The sequence below is a fragment of the Herpailurus yagouaroundi genome, unplaced genomic scaffold (genome assembly GCF_014898765.1).
Source record: "Herpailurus yagouaroundi ecotype Mexico unplaced genomic scaffold, PumYag 197, whole genome shotgun sequence".
Classification (NCBI taxonomy): domain Eukaryota; kingdom Metazoa; phylum Chordata; class Mammalia; order Carnivora; family Felidae; genus Herpailurus; species Herpailurus yagouaroundi.
In genome coordinates, this window is record NW_024412428.1 from 29,888,508 (window position 1) to 29,910,905 (window position 22,398).

Below are 22,398 nucleotides of genomic sequence, written 5' to 3' on the forward strand. Positions count from 1 at the left end.
CATGGGGGAAAAAGAAAGATGTCCTCAGGAGGCAATCTTTTCTCTCAGGTCTTGGCTCTTCCACTCCTGGTTGTTTCAGGAACTCTGAACTTCCATTGGTCATCTCCCTAACCCCCAAAAAAGGCTGAAATTCTGAGACATTGCCTTCTGCTTAGAAGCCCTGTCTCTACTACTGAGAAATCAGCATCAAGGAGGAAAGTGGCTGAGAATTTGGGTTCACCTCAATGCATTTTCCTTCCTTTTGGGATCTCAGTGTATTTTTTCTTGTCTGCCTATCTGCTCACTGATGCCCTAAAGAGGGCTGTTTGGTTTTTGTTTCATATTTTATTGAGGTTTTATAGTTGTTCTGGCAGAAGAATTAATTGGATACAATCTATCCTGCCATTGTTAGAAGTGGAAGTACCGTCCTTTTAGGTTTTCCTGTTTAACTATGTCATCTACAGTAAAACCTTGGATTGTGAGTAGCTTGTTCTGTGAATGTTCTGCAAGACAAGCAAACATTTCTAATACATTTTAACTTGATGAACGAGTGATGTCTTGCAATACGAGTAATATGTGACGTCAAATGTCACATGATCACAACCGAGCCAATGGTTCCTCTCTCTCTCTCTCTCTCTCTCTCTCTCTCTCTCTGAGGGATTGTGTGTGATCATCTCCCATGCTCTGATGCTTGGTCTCAGGCCACGGGGTTTGGCAGAAATCAGTGATTTTTCAGAATGTTGGAAGGTGCCCACAACTGACACTAGTGTATTTTTTTGTCAGTTGAAAGCACCTATGGAGAGTCCTTTGCTTTTCCATTCAAGAGTAAGCTTAGGAATGCTGTGCTTCATTCTAAGTCAGGCTGCCTGCAGATATAGACCCTTTCCTCTGCTGCCTTATTGCCAGTTACATTCAATACAGTATATGACAAGAGTTTATTAATACTGTACTGTAGTCAACATCCGTGCAAGTGTATACAATGGACCCCATGCAGGAAAAGGTTGAAAACAAAGGTGGTACGAAGGAGGAGATAATTATGGTGGAAGTGAAGAAGGAAATCTTTGAGAAGTATGAACGAGGTATGCAAGTGGCCAACATTGAAAGATTTTATAAGAAGTCTATGTCTGAATCTTGTCTGCAGGGGAGGAGGAGAAAAAGGCAGAGGAATCCCTCACTTCAAATGAGATTAGGGAGATGTGTAAAATGTGGCAAACAGTGCAAAATTTTGTAGAAAAGCACCACCCAAATGAGGCTCTAGCAGTGCAAGCGATGTATCTGTTTAATGACAATGCAGTGTCACATTTCTGTGAAATCCTCAAAAGGAGGCAAAAGCAAGTGTCATTGGATAGGTTCCTTGTTCAAGGTACACAAAAAGAAAAAGATTCCATTGAGACAATAGATAGCAGTGATTCCATTAGCGATAGTGAAAGTTATCCTACACAATAACCCCCCTCTCTCTTGTCTCCCTCACACCGGCCACGAGGGTTTTCAAGAGTAAGTGCATGTTAATTTACTTTTCTTTATATTTTGTATTTTCTTTATTATTTTGTATTATATGACAGTATTGTAATCATTTTTATATTAATATTTTGGGGTGTGGAACTAATCATTTGAGTTTCCATTATTATGGGGAAATTCACTTTGATATAATAGTGCTTTGAATTACAAGCATGTTTCTGAAATGAATTATGCTCGCAAACCAAGGTTTCACTGTATTTTGAAATGCAAACTGTATTCCATTTCAAAAGTGAGTTACTCAACATGGTGCTTGGCTTTTTTGGTCTCTGTTCTTCAAACCACACTATCCCCAGCTGAGAATCTTCGGTATCTCAGTTCTCCAAAATAGATGAGAAATACCTCCATTTTATTAAATATGGTGACACGTCTTTGCTTTAATAGTCCACTAGTGTGTGTGTGTGTGTGTGTGTGTGTGTGTGTTTGTATGTGTGTGTATGTATCCTTTCTTATGTTTTTGGTTAGTATGGAAGCTTTTTTTCAGGGTTAAGATGTAAACTATATAATTGACCTAAGAGTAAGTGTAATTTTTCACTGAAACTTTTTGTGAGTCCTAACCAGCTACCTTAAATGTACTTATATTTGTCCTTGTAATTTGTATACACACATGTTGAACCAGTGTTTATCCTTTTCAACTCCTGGTTTACCTCTGTTTGAAATATTGATTGTAATTCAGCCTTTACATGAAAATTTTACTCTCTAGGCATAGGTTTTGCTTTGATTTGTTATTTTCAGTGTTATTATTATGTTCTTGATTAGATAATGTAAGTATAAGGTAAAAAAAATTTAAAAGATATATAAAGTAAAGGGTAACTCTCTCTGTCATTATTGTTCTACCAATCTCTGTTTCTCACCCAGGAAACAATCACTCTTACTTGTGTTTAATGTATTCTTCCAGAGAATACAACATTTGTACCATTTAAAAAAAAATAATACATACAAATTTTAGTAGGCATACACATTGTTCATTTGCTTGCTTTTGTTTTTCACTTAACAATGTATCTTGCAGCAAGTTCCATATTGGTACTTAGTTATGTTACCTTGTTCATTTTAATTGCTGCATGACATCACACACACACGTGTGTGTGTGTGTGTGTGTGTGTGTGTGTGTGTATGTCTGTGTGTGTATACTGGATTTATTTAATAGCTTTTTATTGAGTGTTTAAATTCTTCCTAATTTGTTATTATAAAATGCTACAAGAGATATTCTTGAATGTGCATTTTTTTGCGATCACATTAAAGAATACCTGTAAAGTTAATTCCTATAGGTTAAACTGTTGGGTCAAATGTTATGTGTGTTTATTTATCCTATTTTTATGGAGTCTTTAGTTTCTCAGAATTGAATTACTTGATAAATTTGCTTAAATTCTGAACATGATGAAACTTATCTCAAATTTCATTCACAAGGCTTGTGATCAGGAACTCTGTTTTACTGAGGCTTATTTAAAAATATAACCTACTATTTTGTTGTTGTTGTTGTTCAGCCTTTCATTACAATGAGAAAAATGGTTGCAGAAAAAAGGAAATGTATTGCATTTATTTTGTTGTTGTCTTTTTAAAGAAAATTATCTTACATTTCAGTATATTTAAAGGTGAAATTAATTGTGTGGGTTGATCATATCCAACAAGGCAACCTTGTTATCTTCTGCCTTATTCTCCAGCACCCCATATTTTCCAAACGTAGTTCCATATAACTGAGACTATTCAATTTTGATCCAAATAAAATTTTATTACGGACAAATTGGAAAAAAAATTACTTAGTGACTGGAACCATGGCTGAAGAGAAAATGGCACAGTGGATCTGTATACCTCACCAAAAATTGGGGACGATTTATTTCCAACTCTGTGGTAGACAGAAATCCAATCAAGAAATGTACCCTTGTTTAGAACCCTGTGATAGACTTTTAACTTTCAATTGCACAAGAGCCTGTAGACAAATGACCTACTGTCTTTTTTTATGGTGCTAAAATGCTGTGGTCCTCTAGCAAGTAGAATGTTACCCCAGGGAAAAGAGCAAGAAGGGAGTTGGGTACGTGCTACCCACCCAGCTTTTAGTGCTGTAATTCCTCTATCATGGCAAGTTCGTATCTCCTCACTTGAATAATAATGACAGTCATCATGTGTCTATGTGCTGTCAGTCACACAGTGACTTTCCTGATTATATTCATGTGTATTTTCTTCTGAATTTTCATTCATTCAACAAATAATGCAGTGTTCCTTATGTGGCGATTCTTGGCCACATTCTCTGCCTGCTGATGTGCCTGTGGTATGATGGCAAAGAGGAAAAACAGTTCCTGCCCTCAGAAAGGTTCTAAAGGAAGTCAGAGAGTTAAACAAAGAAATGTAATACCATATGATAAGAGGTATGACTGAAGCATTTAAGTGTACTCTAGGATTATGTAAGAGCTTCCAGGGTTAAGTGGAGGAGATTACCCAGAGGAACAGAGGGGAAATCTAATCAGTAAAATAAAAAACTGGATAAAGAGAATATTTGAGGAATTCTGACACTATCCCTCCCTGCCTTAACGGCATGCAAAGGCCTACAGACCTTGAAATGTTTAAGGATCTGCTATGTTTTATTACTTTTCACAGTTTCATGAGCCCATTTTACCAATTATCAGATATCCTGGTCTGATTGAAAAACAGTTACAATTCTTCACCCTTCTCAGTATGAATGCTCTTTGCAATTTGGCTTTGAAGTTCTTCCCATCAAGAGATGGAATACTTCTCTCCACTTCCTGAATCGGGGCTAACCTGCTTTGACAACATATTGTGGTAGAAGAAAAGATGTTCCAGTTCCAAACCCATGTTTCCATTCTCTTCAAACTCTGTCCACACCCTGGGATCAAGCCTGGGCTAGCTTCCTGGAGAGTAAGTGACCATGTGGAACAGAGCCAGATCAGTCCAGTTGTCCCAGCCAAGGCCCTAGGCAGTGAGTGAGGCCAGCTGAGATCAGCAGGCCCAAAACAGCTTGGCCCTGGACTCAGGGGAAATAATAGGTGGTTATCGTGTTAAGACACTAAATTTTAAAATGGTTTATGTGGCTAACATTAGAGGGGAATTATAAGGATAAATAAAATAATGCACAATAGTCTACCCAGTGACTACCACATCATAAGTGATAAAAACTATCATTTTTGAAGATCAAATTAAAATCTTACCGTTAATTTTCTGCTCTTGGCTTGAATATGCACACACACACACACACACACCCCTGGAAAATATAGTTTACTGGATAGCTCAACATTCTCGATGTGAGTGCTGCCGACCCCCGTTTTCCTAAGAGATTTTTATTATTAAGGTAGTACTAGTTAATAATGAAAATGCTGTGATTGTGATCCTTAGCTGGAGGTCCATGAGGAGAGTCCTAGAGTGAAAGAAAGCGTGTGGCTCATGCCTGGAATGGGCCACTCTCCTTTTGTATTATGTCCTCACTGGTTGGAGTTCACTGCTATTGCCTCCTTTCATGCCCACTCCCAAATGATGGGCTTGACATTGCCGGGGAAGCTGGTTGTGCGACGGACTTCTCACAAGTCTGCAAAATCCTCATAATCCTACAGCTGCCTCCTTAGTGATCAGCCAAGCCATGCATAGGCCTACTCACTGTGACAAGTACTCCTGAATTCTCCATGTAACCCTACATCATATATTGCATCTTTATATGGTTGACCATCCTGAAATACTGGAAGACTGAGAGGCCAGTTGCTAGTAAGTCTGGAGTCTGGGCTTGTGTCCTAAGGGAAGCACCAGCACTGGATTTTTGGCAGCTGCTTTAAGCTCCTTCAAATAATTTATATATAACATTTGCTGCTACGTTCGACTCCTTGCCTGGCTTTCTTAACAGTCCAGATGACCTTTCCTTGGAATCTAGTTACCTTTCGCTTTTCCCATAGAACTATTCCTCACTTTTTGTACCGGAGAAAAATGATCAATCCTTTCTATTCCAAGTTTCACGCAGGAGCAATCTTTAGAGTTTTCCTAGAAACTGGAACAATCATTGGAGTTCCCTTGGAAAAACGTATTGTCTTTAGTAGGTATAATAGTTTTCATTTGAAATCATTAGTCAATATTTATTGACTGCTTACTATGTGATACATGTACAATGTCTTAGTTTGGATTCTCCCAGAAGCAGGCCTTGAGATAAAGACTTGAGTGCAAGTAGTTTACTCTAGAAGTACAAGTGGGTGGAGCTTAATCCTCTGGAAAAACCTGGGGAAAACAGTAAAGCCAAGGCCTCAGAATTATTTTATTTAATTTTTAATGTTTTATTTATTTTTGAGAGAGAGAGAGACAGAGCATGAGTGGAGGAAGGGCAGAGAGAGGGAGACGCAGAATCGTGAGGCTCCAGGCTCTGAGCTGTCAGCACAGAGCCCTACATGGGGCGCAAACATAGGTACCATGAGATCATGGCTTGAGCTGAAGTTGGCCACTTAACTGACTGAGCCATCCAGGTGCCCCAGAATTATTTTATTTAAAAGGGGAAGAAGCTGGAACATTTATGCTCAACTCCAGAGTCATTATCTAAGGGCTGCTGTGCAAGCCAGGGTAGTGTCAATTTTGCATGGGCGAAGTGACTTTCCAAGATGTTGGAAAGTTAAGTCCTCAGGCATAAAATGCAGGTACTGCAAGTTGGAAATCCTTCAGAAAACACTGGTAGCTCTAAGGGATATGGGTAAAGCCCCAACAGCATCTGCTATATTTAACAAGCACTCTTCATTTATTAGCTCATTTGGCCCTTACAGTTCTATGAGGAAGCCATTATTATCTCTATTTATTCAAAAAGAAAAACTGAGGTTCAGATTAGCTGTGTAATTTGCCCAAGGTTAAATACTAACAAGGTGCGGAGTCAGGATTTAGACCTAGGACGTGATCCCAATCTATTGAGAAAGTAATGACTTCCCAAATGTCACACAGCTGCTGTTTAACAGAGCCAGGGCTATGACCCAGGTCCCCTGACATGCAGCCTAGTGGCTTTTCCATAGACATAGCTGGTCATCCTCATTCCCTGTACACTTCCCACCGCTCACTCTGTGTCCTGGGAATTTGCTCCCCTGAGTTAGTTCTTCTTATGTATCTTCTTTAAGGCATTTGATGTTACTTCTTTGTTGAGTTGTTCTGGAAATCACCAACGGGAAATCTGAAGGTTCCCCTTTCAACCTGTCAAATCCCTGTTTGCAGCCCCAGTGTTTATTTTGGAGATATTCACTTAATTATCTTTATTGATAATTTTATTCCTTTGAAATTGCTTTGTTTGCTCTTCTTACATGTTGTTCCTCTTCCTGAATTGCTCTTCTCTCTCCTTGTCACCTGGCGGATTCTTAAGCCTTCTGATCTCATGTGTCACTTCCCAGAAAGCCTCCCTTGACCTTCCTGACTACATTAAATGGAAGTACCATCAATTAGCAGCAAAACCTCCATTGTCTGACATGCTCATGCTGAAGCTTGAGACTACAGTTACTCTCTAGGATGTCTCCACGCTCCTGTACCTGCCAGTTGAAGTTTTGTCTCACCAAGAGTCAGCCAGGCTCTTCCTGAGCCTATTTATGCTGCTTGAATTTCTGCTGCACAGGAACATTTTAATTTATCTTTATGCAAACCATTGAAATATGAGCTCAACAATCACAAAATAGGGTGTTGTTGCCTTAAACACGACGTCGAATGCTCTGAAAAGAATCAATTCCAAGGGGCTGAATTTAATAAAAATGTTGACTTCGTTAAGAAGATTGCAAAAGATGGAGATATAATCATAAATACCTAGATGGTTTATGACCATCATACGTCTCCTTAAGAAACAGAAAATGGAATGATGGAATCATGCATTTTGGTGTAGTTTAAGCAAAAAACCAGGAGGCAAATTCCATTTAGAGATGCATATTTTACTTTCTTGATGGGCAAAAATGAGAATAATAAAACCCCGCAGGGAATTTTGAAGACTAGATAGAATAATGCTTGCTAAGTGTCTTGTCTAGCATGTGGCTTGTAGCAAGACATTAATTTATTCTGCCTGCTACTGTGTATGGAAGCACTTGGTAAATGCTGGTGTTGTACAAATGTCAGTTGTTGTTCCAAGAGCCAGGGAGGCAGCAGCCAGGAACAGAGGCAGATTCGGAGTGCCTAGAGATGAATCCAAAGAGAGAACTAGATCTAGCATCGTTGAGAATGTTCTCCAACATCTGGGCTGAAACTACTCAAGGGAGGAAGCTGGCTTAAGCCCAAGCCTGCAAAAGCTTGCTTTTCCTTTCATTGAGGAGCCAAGCTCAGAACTCAGAAGCTGACAGAAGTTGGGCTTGATCAGGTTCATCAGAAAGAGCAAGGGGTTCCTGTTCTGCTGGGTGGGTTCCCAGCAAAGACTGAGCAAAGGCTGTAGCCATGACAGTCTTTATTTGGAAGACAAAGGACAGCACATGACCCTGGATAAAAAAAAAAACAAAACAAGGGAGAAGGCCAGTGATGCATCATATGAGACAACTCTCTACAAGCACAAAAGAAAAGCTTAAAAAAATAAGGAGTTTGAAAGTAAATTTAACAAATGCCTGGGAGTCAAGAGCTCATTTCTAAGCACAAATTACCGACTGGAAAGGTTTCACTTCTTGCGAACCTTCTTATTTCCAGATTCTTGATAGGGAACAGATCCTGTCTGCTCTTCCTAAGAGCATTTAAGCACTCAGTGGAAGCAGAATGTTCTGGCAGGAACTTCACTAAGTGTAACCTCTGGAGTATGGCAAGCAGGCTGCACTGGGGACTGACATTTTTGCATAGTATTTATTATGCAACATCAACCATTTAAACAACTGCCAACAGTGTGGTCTCTGAGGAGAGTACAGATTGTGGGCAGAACAATGACACTTTGATGGTTGTGCCTGGCTTGTCGGTGCAGTGAAGAGGCTAAACCCTGCACATACATAAATATGAGCAAGTCAGCTCTGGTTGCCTGCTTTGCCCTGGGAGAGGGGGAAGGGTGGGGGTAGATACTTGAAGTAGACTTCTTTGAAAAGTTCCTTTTATATCTAGTTGAGTTAAAACATTTCTTGAGGACTTTCTCAACGAAATTAGTATCTCAGTCCGTTTGTGCTGCTATACCAAATTATTTACCACAGACTGGATGGCTTATACACAACAGATTTGACTTCCCACAGTTCTGGGGGCAGGAAGTCTAAGATCAGAGTGCCAGTGGGGTGTCCTACGGGGGACAACCCTCTTCCAGGCTGCAGCCTGCTGACTGCTGGTTGTATCCTCACATGGGAGAAGGGCAGAGAGAGGGGGACACTGAGGTCTTTTCTTATTAGGGTGCTAATCCCATTCATGAGGGCTCTACCCTCATGACCTGATTATCTTCCAAAGGTCCCGCCTTCTAATCATCATACTGGGGGTTAGGATGTCAACATATGAAGTTAGGGTAAGGGACACAAAAATTCAGTCCATAACACTCAGAATTTTAGTAGAACGTCACAAGAAAAACTAGATGAACTATTTAAAAAAAAAAACATCCAACTGAATTTTCGTTCTTTAACCTCTTTTACATTCCTCTCTCTCTCTTTTACCTTGTCATTTTTGCCTCAGCAATACATTCCTCTGCTAGACTGGGGCAGGAGCATGTTCTATTTATCCATGTAGGGCCAGCACCCACCAAAATACCCCCCACATATTGTCCCCTCAAGGAAAAGAAAAAGAACAGGAAAGAAAATATTAAAGTCATCCTGAAGAGGAAAAGCTCAACCAACAAAGGGATTATGTGCAAAATCTATGTTTGTAAATCAGTTCTGTAGAAACCACACTATTCTGAACACAAATCCTCTGTCAATTATAGGCACTGAGAAGATCTTTTCCAAGTCTGTGGCTTCTCCTGGAACCAAGAACCCGTAGCAACACGGGGAGAGGGTGATTTGGTTCTAGGGTTAGCAGCTGGTGCATCTCTAGCCCTCACAGAGCCTAGGAGCTGATGGCAGAGCCCTGAATTCTGTGATCTGCTATCAAGAACGATGCAGTTTAAGAGTCAAGAGGAGAAAGAGAGATTCTTTTGCCCCGTCTTTTTAACATCTGGTCTGACCCTCAGCAAGACTTTTGAGTAGATGAAGTATATCTTTGGCACTTTCTCCTTTGCTTGTTGCATGTAGTTTGCCCGGTTGCCCATTTCTTTAATTACTCTGCAAACTCACTTCCCTCTTTTCATAGTCCAAAATTCTTAACCCTTGATTGTCCTCCTTCAAACCCCATTCCCATCCAGGAACAGCAGAAACCTGAAGACACTGGGATGTGTTTGCACATTCAAATTCTTAAAAAAATTTTTTTAATGTTTTTAATTTTTTTTTTGCTGGGAGAGAGAGAGCATGATCAGGGGAGGGACAGAGAGAGAGAGAGAGGGAGACACAGAATCCGGAGCAGGCTCTAGGCTCTGAGCTGTCAGCACAGAGCTGACGCGGGGCTGGAACTCATGAACCGTGAGATCATGGCCTGAGCCAAGTGGACGCTTAACCGACTGAGCCACCCAGGTGCCTCTGCACATTTAAATTCTTAACCTAGATCAGTCTCTGATAGTTAAAATTTTAAGCCATGAGATCAAGTGGAAATTGTGTGTGTGTGTGTGTGTGTGTGTGTGTGTTGGCCAGAGGGATTTAAGAAGTAGTCAATCTAGCCCTGCCTAGAATATTCTCCAAAAATTAATTTTTAAGGGTTTCTGATTTTTTAATATTCCATTTTCATTAATAATTTAGTTTAACAAACATTTACGTGCTCAAATAATATTTGTTCAAAATATTTACCTTCTCTTTTCAAATTTGGAAATGACAGATTCTCTGCATACTCCATGGTCTCTGCAGCGGCTTCCAAAAGCAAGGCGAGCGTCCGAGTGTCAGAGGACAGGAGAGCTGCACTGGCAGCCGTTTTTATATGTGAGTGGTTTCTACGCCCAGTGTTTAGAAGTTGGAGACTATTTGCAAACCTCGTTTTTGAAAGGAAATTGTCTCCCTCTCAAGCCATAGCTAAAGTAACCAGAGTTTTCAAATGCAGCAATGGGGGTACAAGGGACAAAGAAGCTGTGGTTACTGGGAAGTATGCAGAGAATTCAGGATAGGTTTCCGGGAATGAGGAGATGGGACTTCATCCTAGGAAAGCAGGAGGCGCAGGAGCAGGTGCTTAGCGTGGCCAAAGGGAAGGGGAAAGGATGTGACAGTTCATGGGCAAGGTTAGACACGCTTTGGGATTGTGACTTAAAAGCTAAATTAGGGGGCACCTAGGGGGCTCAGTCGATTGGGTGTCAGACTCTTGGTGTTGGCTCAGGTCATCAACTCACAGTTTGTGGGATCCTGCCCCGCATTGGGCACTGCACTGATGGCACGGAGCCTGCTTGGGATTCCCTCTCCCCCTCTCTTTCTGCCCCTCCCCAGCTTGTGCTCGCTCGCTCTCTCTTTCTCTCTCAAATAAATAAATAAATAAATAAATAATTGAAAAGCTAAATTACATTTAACAGGAACCAATAACATGTGTGTGAGAGTGAATATGTGTGTGAAAGAGAGAAGATTGAGAGAGAGAGAGAGAGAGAGAGAGAGAGACCATGAGATTGAGGGAGAGAAAGGCATGGAAGGAGAATGAAGGGATAGAGAGACTGAAAGAGATGGAGAGAGAGATAAACATTGAGATAGCTGCAGCCACTCTGGAAAACAGTGTGGAGGTTCCTCAAAAAATTAAAAATAGATCTACCCTCTGACCCAGCAATAGCACTGCTAGGAATTTACCCAAGGGATACAGGAGTACTGAAGCACAGGGGCACTTGTACCCCAATGTTTATAGCAGCACTCTCAACAATAGCCACATTATGGAAAGAGCCTAAATGTCCATCAACTGATGAATGGATAAAGAAATTGTGGTTTATATACACAATGAAGTACTACGTGGCAATGAGAAAGAACGAAATATGGCCCTTTGTAGTAACGTGGGTGGAACTGGAGAGTGTTATGCTAAGTGAAATAAGTCATACAGAGAAAGACAGATACCATATGTTTTCACTCTCATGTGGATCCTGAGAAACTTAACAGAAGTTCATGGGGGAGGGGAAGAAAAAAAAAGAGTTTAGAGAGGGAGAGAGCCAAAGCATAAGAGACTCTTAAAAACTGAGAACAAACTGAGGGAGATGGGGGGTGGGAGGGAGGGGAGGGTGGGTGATGGGCATTGAGGAGGTCACCTTTTGGGATGAGCACTGGGTGTTGTATGGAAACCAATTTGACAATAAACTTCATATTAAAAAAAAAAAGATTGAGAGAGATACAGAGACAGAGAGAGAAAGACACGGAGGGATGGCTTTTATTTCCTGCCTCTGGAACTTGGCTTAACCCCACACCTGTGAAAAGTGGGAATGTCCCTGCACTGGTTCTCAATGTATGATCTGTGGCCTCCTGGACGTTCCTGAAATTATTTCAGCGGGTCAATGAGGTCAACGTTGTTTTTATAGTAATACTTGGTTGTAATTTAGGATTGTATTAGCATTTAGTTTCATGCGCTGGCACTAATGTGCAAAGCAACGGTAGGTGACACTGACGATGTCTCAGCGTAAATCTTGGCGGTGGCACCAAACAAGAATAGGAATGACACTCCTCACAGCCACATACTCACAGTTAAAGAAATGATCGGTTTTCCTTAAAAATGCCCTTGAAGAAGCAGTAGAAATTATTGAATTGGTTAGATGTTGACCCTTGGACGCATGTCTTTTGCATATTCTGGGTGACCAAATGGCAAGGTTGCCTAAAGTACCTCTGCAGACTGAAATATAGTTGTGTCTCAAGAAAAAGTACTTGTGCCGTTGTTTGAGCTGTGAGATGAACTGTAGGTTTATTTTTTGTAATTGAGTGCCAATTTTTACTATTGGCAGACAAAGTATGGTTATTCAGACTTACACTTGGCAAACGTTTTCTCAAAAGTGAACAAATACGCCTGTCTCTTCAAGGCAAACAGTTGACAGTATTTGTTGCCAGTGATAAAAATGGAGCTTTCTAGTGAAAATTAGAAGTTTGCAACATGTGTATCCACCCTGGTGAATTTTGCCAATTCTTAAGAATTTCTGATGCACTGGTAGTTCTCTTAATGGATGTGCTCTTTTGATACTATATGATGAATAATGTCAAGATTATCCAGATAACTAATACATGATGTTACAAAGTCATGCATTGGTAAAGAGTTCTATTCAAATTGCAAGAGAGAACAATTGATTTTAAGATAACAGAGTATAAAAAGTTCACTATATGGTTTCAGATACCACATTGCAACTAACCTTTAAGAAATAGCACTTGAGGATTTTTTTCTGGTGAAGAAGGGAAGTGAATGGAACATCAAGAAAGGATGAGTGGGTTTCGAACTGTAAACTTTATACGTATATTCTCCTTAAGATCTATTTATCTGATATTAACATTGATGCATAGACATTATTGTAGTTATTTCCTTGTTTTCCTTTATTTTCAACTATTGTTGGTTTGTTTGGTTAACCTTTTAAACCTGATTTTAATCCATAAACATTTTAAAACTTCTGATGTATTTTCACCATTTTATATTCGTCTGGAGATTTTTATTTCTTTTCCTTTTGTGACTCACAAAAGTTTCCTTCATACTTTTATTGTTGGATTGGAATACATAGATTCTCTTTTTATTTCTTAGTGATTATTGTTCCATTTTTAACATACAGATTGAAGTTTTTTAAGTGATGGCTAAAGACACTCAAGCATCTCTTATGTCCTGCAGAAATAAGACAAAGAACTTGGCATTTCAAAATTTCGTCATCATAGAATTCAATTTCCTATATTTTTAAGCAAATACCATGCAGTAATAACAGCTTTTAAAAAATATGTATTTATTTTTGAAGGAGAGAGAGACAGAGAGAGAGAGAGGCAGAGAGAGAGGGAGACCCAGAATCGGAAGCAGGCTCTAGGCTCTGAACTGTCAGCACAGAGCCCGATGTGGGACTCGAACTCATTGAACCACAAGATCATGACCTGGGCCAAAGTCGGCTGCTTAACCAACTGAGCCACCCAGGCACCCCTCAATAGCTTTTTATTTTATTTTATTTTATTTTATTTTATTTTATTTTATTTTATTTTTTTTACAATTTTTTTTCAACGTTTATTTATTTTTTGGGACAGAGAGAGACAGAGCATGAACGGGGGAGGAGCAGAGAGAGAGGGAGACACAGAATCGGAAACAGGCTCCAGGCTCTGAGCTGTCAGCACAAAGCCCGACACAGGGCTCGAACTCCCGGACCGCGAGATCGTGACCTGGCTGAAGTTGGACGCTTAACCGACTGCGCCACCCAGGCGCCCCTCAATAGCTTTTTAAAATAAAACTTGTTAGTTAATAGATTTACCAACATTTTAAAACTAAGCTATTTATTCTTCATTGCTTCTTTCATCCCAGTCTTTCTTTCTGTTCTCATTTTTCTTCCTCACTATCTACTCTGAGAAGTCTTATTCCCTGCCCTGATGCTCTCACTTTGTTCCTATTAACCCCCTCTAGGTGGTCTTTTCGCTGTTATTGTTGTTTGCTTCTGTCTTATTCGGTCTCATTTTTCTTTTTGAAAAAGTAAATATGTCTATATATATATATATATATATTTCTCCTTCTAACAGAAAACATATACATTCTTTATACTCTCCTGTGCTTTTCTCACTTAACAACACAACCTGTAAATCACTTCCTACCAGGTCATAGATTTATCAATTTTTTAAAAATTTTTTATGTTTATTTATTTGAGAGAGAGAGAGAGAGAGAATGAGCAGGGCAGGGACAGAGAGAGAGGGAGACGCAGATTCTGAAGCAGGCTCCAGGCTCTGAGCTGTCAGCACAGAGTCCAACGCCGGGCTCGAAACCACAAACTGCAAGGTCATGACCTGAGCCGAAGTCAGACACTTAACCGACTGAGCCACCCAAGTGCCCTGAGATTTATCAATTTAAAAAGAATAGCTGTATAATATTTTTTGGATAAACTTTAGTTTCCTCAAGTAGTCTCCTATGGATGGGCAGGGAGTCTGTCACTGATATTTGGATATGGCAAAAGGCTACAGTGAATACACTTGGGCATATACTGTTGATTTATTGAGAAGTATCCTAAGGATAAATTTCTAGTTGTGGGATTGCTGGGTCACATGATCAACGCATTCTTTACGGTTTTGTATTTTTAAAAAAATAACTGAGAGATGCATTGGTGTTCCCGGAATCTTGGGACTCATGTTCTTAGTTGTTTCCTAAAATGTCTCTGCCATTATTTCTTCAAATGCTGCTTCTGCTTGTCCTTGCTTTACTTCGTTGTCATTTCCTTACACGACAACAGCTTGTCTTTCACATCTTTCAGTTTATTATCACTTTATACTGCATTTCACATAAATTTATTAGGAGTATCTTCCAATTTAATAATTTTTGTCAGTTGTGTTAATCCTATCATATACTAAGTGTGTGTGTGTGTGTGTGTGTGTGTGTGTGTGTGTGTGATCTAATACAACTTTTTTCCAGTGGCTGTGCTTTTCATTTTCTGAATTTCTTATTGATACATTTTTCATATCTACCGATATTTGCTCCATATCTGTGTCTTTCCTCATAATCTCTTATTCTTAATCCCATGTTTTTCATCTCTTTGAGGTTCTTAAAACTATATATTTTAAAATTATTTGCACGTTTCTCTAATATTTTTCACTTCCGAGACCTAAATTCTTCACTTTGGTGAGTATTTTGACTGTCTTCCATAAAGTTAGTTTCCTCCCTTTCTTCAAAATATCCATTGTGAGTCCTCCTGAGTAGGAGTTTTACTGGTTTTTGCTTTCTCTCCTTTTCTCGCCCACCCTTGTTTGATAGCTCTGATGCTGTGTCGCTCAAGTCCTTTGGGTGCCTGGTACCAAACTGTCATAGGCTGCAATTTGGAAGGCTTTATCATATCAGGATATTGCAGAACCCATCTCTGAACTAGCATTCATTAGAGTAACCTCTCTGAGACTCTCTTTTCTCATCAGTAGGATTTGAGTGTTGACAGCATACATCTCATGCGATTGTTGTGAAGATTTCCTTTATCAAGATATGGGAAGAACCTAGAACAATGCCTGCCACTAGGGACCACTAGATAAGCCTTCATCATCACCAACATCATCATTATCATTAATACCATCCCTGGTAAATTGCTGGCATTTGTCAGATGGTCTAGAAGTAGGTTTTGTGGTTATTGTTACAATTCCTTGGATTTCTGGTGTCTTCTAACTTCCAAGTCATGTTACTTTGACTTTTAAAATTCCTATTACCACATACCCTCCCTGGTCCTCTATGGATTATCCCTCATGAGATGGATGAGGTGGTTTCAGGGGAATCATACCATGACTTACTCTTCCGTGAGCGAGTCTCTAGCTCCAGGAATAGGATAATATTCTTGACTCCCCTGAACTAAAGCCCCCTTGCCCTCTGAGCCAGTATGAGTCAGGATCCATAATCAGCAGGTGAAAGATGCAAATGCAGAGTGCATGGTGGTTTTTGAAGACGGATTCTTTGTTGACTTAATATATCTTGAAGTAATTACTTCCAGTGCCTTTTATAGGATTGGAACTAGAAATAAGTTTCTGTCGAGGCCAGTAGTAGAAATAAGAAGATCGAAAGCCCAGAACCAAATATCTGGCTTCACTAATAATGGTAGGCAGAGAAAATGTTCTGATGAAGTACTATCTACCTAAGAACAATGAAGTCAATAGTTATGGTATTAAGCCTTGAATTAGTCTTCAGGGATCATATTAAACTCTTGTACCTCTCTCTGTTTTCTCATGAGTAAAATAAAAATGATAATAATATGGTTATTTTGAGTTAAAAAGTACTTAGGAAAGTAGCCAATATAAACTAAATAATAGATATTGATCATTATCCTACCATTCGTTTTTGGCTAACGGGCGACCTTGAAGAAAACATAGATATTAGAAGAGGAATTCCAGGGGTAAGTATTTCACTGATAAGAAACAAACCTGGAAGATTAGTTCTGTGTGTGAATAAAGTCCATGAAGCCTCAAGATGAGTGTATGAGATGAGTCGGTGGAGTATAGTATGTTTTTCCTGGTAAACCAGACAGATCTACCCTAGTAATAAGGGGGTTGGGGGAGAGGGGCATTAACTGGTGCTGCTCACATCTGGGTCATTTCTGGAATTTTCATCTTTATTCCCATTTTTATCTTTCATTTGCTGGGGTTGTCTCTCGAAGTCGAAGGTTGGAAACCTCATGAGTGCTACGTAGTTTTTCTTCTTCCCAAGCCATAAACATGATTGTGGCCTAGGGATATCAGGTGATGTGGGGGAAGGAAGAGCCACTAAAATTAGTGGTCAAAGAAAGATTACAAAAGATATACCTGGAGAAGTCCCAGCCCTGCTCATTTGAGGATGAATCACATTAATTCCTTTCCTTGGTTAGTTAGTGTCACTGGGGGGCAAACAGTGTGTACCCTACTCTTCTTTAAATTTATGGCATGGGGACATGTGCCAACTATTTATAAATGCTTGTTTTTTCTATGCATCTGAAACCCTTCACCAGAGTGTATCTGCCAGAGTGTAACTTTTAATATTATAATTTGTATATCCCCAAGGGTAAGTTGAATTATTTTAGGGTTCTACATTTTTAGCAGTTCTAAAGTTTTCAGCATCAGAATTCGGTTTGGCTTGCTCAGTTGTCAGTTTGCTTTCCAAATGGAGGGTATTAAGGGAGGAGATTATGTATTAATCTGTATGACAACATTTATGTGAAAAAGTATCATGAAGAATGCTTGAAAGGAGTTAAGCTTAAATAATCCCCTAATTTGTAGACTGATTTTAAGGTTTCCAATTCCGAGATGCTAAAAACATCAAGTACTTTCTGCGATACAGGTCCAAAATCCTCATTCAGATGTAAGTATACAGCTGCAGTCTAGGGCCAAAGGTACTTTTAGATTACCCTCTCAAACAGAGTTGACCAAGCTTTTCAAACTTCCATGCAATTGATCATACTATTAAAATTAAGTATCCCTCCTCTAAATACTCTGAATCCCAGATTTTGTTTCTGGAATTAAATCACCCAAAAGACACCCACATGGATTTGAAAATGCCTGTAACAGCCACCAAGGGCTCACGCTGAAAAACCGGGGTTTCATTTTTCTTATTCAAGAGGGAGAACCAAAACAGTTTCTTTTGGCAGATTTTGCTTTAGCTCATCAACTGGAGAACCTGATGTTTTGCCAAAGAAATATGCAAATGGATGCTTGATTAAATAAGATGAAAACTTTGTTGCTGAGATATGGCTTTTCTTCCCATTTCTAACTCCATTCATTTCATGCTCGCTGAAGCAAACCTAACTAAGCCCTCCATGACTTTCGGTGGGACAGTAACCCTCCGCGTCTACATAAACCCTCCTCGTGCTGTGGGTTCCCTATGCGTCCAGGACAGGTGGACCTTCCATCATCCTCTGGTAGGTGTGTGGCAGGTGGGAGTCAGGGAGGGGGCGGCAGGGTCTGGGCACGGATAGGTGCAGAGGGAGATTCTTCGTGACAAACGAGAAAAATCCAACCTGTCAAAACAGCATGTGCTGCTGCTTTATCACCATGATTACACCGGGGTTTTGCTTTAGAAAACCCTGGATTTTAAATTGAAAGTCAAATATAATTTGCCACAAGAAGCATGAAATGAGTGACTCGAAAACTGCCAGCGAGGCCCGGCATGACAAATCCGTATCTCTGCGATCATAAGCCTCAGCAGGTGGCGGGTCACTGGGCCTCACCTGGGCGGCAGGGGTAGACTGGGGGCCCAGGGTCGGCTCCAGGGCCACTGTTCTGATCGGTTCAGATGGTGTGGTGGCTAGAACCGGGCAGACGCCGGTCTGTTCTCTTGTCTTGGGGGAACGGCGCCGCGATTTTCATTCCTCTGTAAAATCAGATGTTGCAACTGAAGAAAAATAAAGTCTGCGTGGAGGAACAGTGCTTTAGGGGCGTGAACAGACGAGTGCTCACCTCGTGCCTGGAATTGTGGCAGGCACCGTACGTGTAGTTTCGTATTTGGTACTGACGAGATACTTTACCATCCAGGTTTCGGAAATGAGGAAACTGACATGGAGAAGTGAAGTGACTTCCAGGAGGTCACACATTCAGAGCAAAGTGAGGGAAATTACCTTTCGGCGAGTCTCTACGGCGTGGTTCTCCTTCTGTGCCTGGCGCATCCGTACGTGGTAGCTGGAAGTTGTGTTAGGATCAGCTTTCTTTTTCAGGGGAAGTCACTGAGGCGCAGAGATGATAAATAGACTAGCCCAGGGCGAAAGAGGCCGGTCAATGGCAGAATTGGGCTTTGGATCTGACTGGGTCTGAAATGGAAGCCCACAGTCCTTCTCCTATCTCACGTTTAAGGAGGCGATTTGATAAGCTGAGGCCGAACTGATTTTCAGAGACCATTCTGCCCCTTCAAGGCTGTCCTAGAAACCTCTCTTTTCTCGCACGAAGTGACTCCCTGTTAGATCTTTTTTGGGTCCTTTGAGGGCTGCTTTACCTGTGGCATCAGGCTTGTGGTCGAATGCTTGGTTTGACCCCAGCACATAGAGCGATGAGCTATCGAGCAAACTCGATCGCATTTTCCAGCAGGTCACCTTGGAAGTCAGGCGGAAGCACTATCCTGCCAGTTTTGCTCACTTAGTGACCACTTCCAATTCCTTCTGGCAACCCACAGATTTAGATGGCATGGTTGCACACTGTTCACCTACTTGCTATTCGAAGAGGATTTGTCGTCACGTGGCCAATGCTGAAGAGATGGTCTGTGTAGTTGCCCTGGTCCCTCGTAAGTCATTTGAAAGGCTTGGTTTCGTGTCAGTAAGGATGAGCACATTCTGTGCGCCGTGTGCCTTGCAGGAGGCCATCTGGGAACGTTGCGCATAAACACAAATCCTCTCTAATTTTGGTAGCATCTTAGTGGGATTTGTCCTAGTGCTGAGAGCTACAGGTTTATGCTTCACTGGTGGTGGCTGATAATTCAGCAGGGTTTTTTTTTTTTTTTTCTAGGAGTCTCAAAAATACATCCAACGACAGATGCAAAGCCCTAATAATAAAAATAATGAAACAGGTGACTGTCATCGCCGGCTGTCCCTTTGCTCCGTTCGCATCAAACTGGGCTTCAGTGACTAAGGATGCAGAACTTCTCCCATGAACTCCTGGAAAGCTAGCATGGGGAGCAGAAAACCCCATGCATTAGATTTAGAGAGCATGGGGTTTAACTTGGACTTATGCACCTCCTAAATTGGTTGAACTTGAATAACATAATAACTCCTCCGAAATGCTATTTCCTCGTGTGTAAAAAAGATATCCTTATCCCTTTCTCAAAGGTTAAGAATGAACATGACACATCAAATGTGGAAACAGCTAGCAAAAGACTTAACATATATTAAAGCCTTGATGAAAACTTCTCCTGTTTGATGAAAGCTTCCCTTGTTAACCGTGTGACCTTAGGCCAGTTACTTAACCTTTCTGAGTTGCAGGTTCCTCTTCTGTAACGTTGTGAAAATAATGCCTACTTTATCGGGTAGTTGTGAGGATTAAGTGGCATGGCCTGGGTAAATCACCTGGCACAGTGGGCATTCCTTCATGACGACTTTTATTGTCACAAAGTCTTTTCGGGTTAAAGTGGAAAGGGCTCAGGTAGTACGAGGGTAACCGTGCCCTTCCGGTTGCCCCGGGCGGAACCTGGTGAACACCCGGTTCTGGAAAAATTATTACTAGCACATTCTTACTCTCGACAAGTTCCAAAGAAGTTCTGTGTCACTCTAAATATCATTGATATCTGGAGAGGGAGTTGGCCTGTTGAGAAGGAGAGAGCATAGTAGCAATCCCTTGCCCGTGGTAATGCTTGTCTAACTCTTCCAGTGGGGTAGTTTATTAGTAGTAGTTAGCTATTAGGTTGTTGCTTATTATGATTAAACAGATAAGCATCTGCAAGTGAGAAACTAAACACACAGAAAGTACACAGGTGGTGGTTTTGGCAAAGAAATTTATCCTCTTTTTTGTTCATTTGTTACCTGTTAGCATCCATTTTTTAAGAGCACAGGGCTTTTATGCTGCCCTCTGGATGCCCCACATCACCTCCTACTATTGGTGTAGGGGTGTAAGGGGTGACCCATTAAGTGTCCTGACTGACTGCACACCTTCCTCCAGTCCTAGGAAAACTGGATCTCTCCTCACCTGCCCCCTTACTCCTGGCAGGCATATCTCTTTTGATTTTTGCTTCTGGAATCTTCCTGCTTTGCCAAACAACATTTGAAGAGGGATAGCTACGGTGGCTAATTTATTCCTCAAGGTCTCAGCGAACTCTGCTCGCTCACTTTGGGCCCATAGGCACAGGAATGTGGGCATCTTTGCCTAGAGGTGGGGGTGAGTGAAGGGAGGAATATATTCCAGAGCCTTCCTTTGTCATTCTTCACTGTTTCCCCACTGTTTTCTGGCTCTCCACCATATCCAGTGCCTTTATCTGTGGGGGGAGCAGATGAAAAGCAAATGAGAAACAAAATGGTGGCTTTTCTACCCTTGGGAACCACCCAACTTTGATGTGAACCTGGCAGACAAATCCTAGGAGAGCTAGAAGCGTCAAGAGGAGCGGGTGTCTTGCTTTCATTCTCCTCAAACCCTGACTCTCTCTCTCTCTTTCCTTGTCAATTCCTTTTACACTTCCTCCTCTGGAGAGAAAAGGGAACTAAATTATCACAGGGCCAGCTTTTATTTCCAATGATTATGGCCTCACCCCTGGTGTGTAGCCTTTGATCCAGTCCTTTGGAATATAGGTCATCTTTCTTAGCAGTCATGGTGTGGGGCTGGTAGGGGAAGTAAAAGGTAACCTATTATTTCATGAGATTGCCTTGAGTAAATATTCTCAAATAACTCTGTTACGTGGGTAACAGCACTTTCCTTTCATTTCCTTCAGTGCAGAAGAGACTGGACGGTAGCCTCTTTAAAACTGTATTATGAAATATATTTTAAGAATATAAAACTGTCTTCTTGTTTTTGTATCTATGATAGATGCTAAGTAAACTTATTGTGGTAAGCATTTCATGATATATGTAAGTCAACTCATATAGGGAGAAAAAAAATATAAAACTAAACGTGAGATATAAGTACGTTATAAATCAGAGTCCGGCAAACATTTTTCTGTTTGGATAATGAATGTTCTAGATTTTGCAAGCCACAGGTACCTCTGTTACACAGATTCCTCCTTTTCCCCCTCCTCTTTCTCCTGCTCCTTAACAAAGCTTTATGTAAAAACCATTGTTAGCTCATGGGACACACATGAGCATCCTGCTGGCCAGGTTTGACACATGGGTTGTAGTTGGCTGATCCCTAGTATAAATGATAATAATATAGACATCAGAGTCCCCACCAGCCAGCTTCAGAAACAGAAAAATACCAATATGTTGACCTTCATTCTGTGCACATCCCTGCTGTCTCCCTCTTCTTTCCCCCAAGAGTTAATCACCAGTTTAAATTCTGAGTTTATCATTCCTTTCCTTTTCTCGACAGTTTTACCTCTTATACATGTAGCCCTTAACAATACAGTATTTTTTTTTTATAGATGGCATTCCATTGTATGAATATGCCATAATTTATTCAGCCATTTTCCTGTTGATGGGCATTTGGACTCCTTCCAGCCTTTACTGTTATAGGAAACACTGTTTTGCACATTCTTGTAAATATTCTCAGGCTATAACTTTTATTGAGTCTCCTTTGGTTTGATGAAAACAGAAGGGAACCATGACATAGAGGACATATCAAATTGATAGTAGATGTGGCCCTTCTTAGAACTCTCAGGTTGAAACCCCAATTTACCCTTATGCACTGCCCTGACCGATGCAGTAACACTTCCGGACTGGCCTTCTGGAATATTTCCATGTTTATCTTCATAACCCTGAGTCCAGCA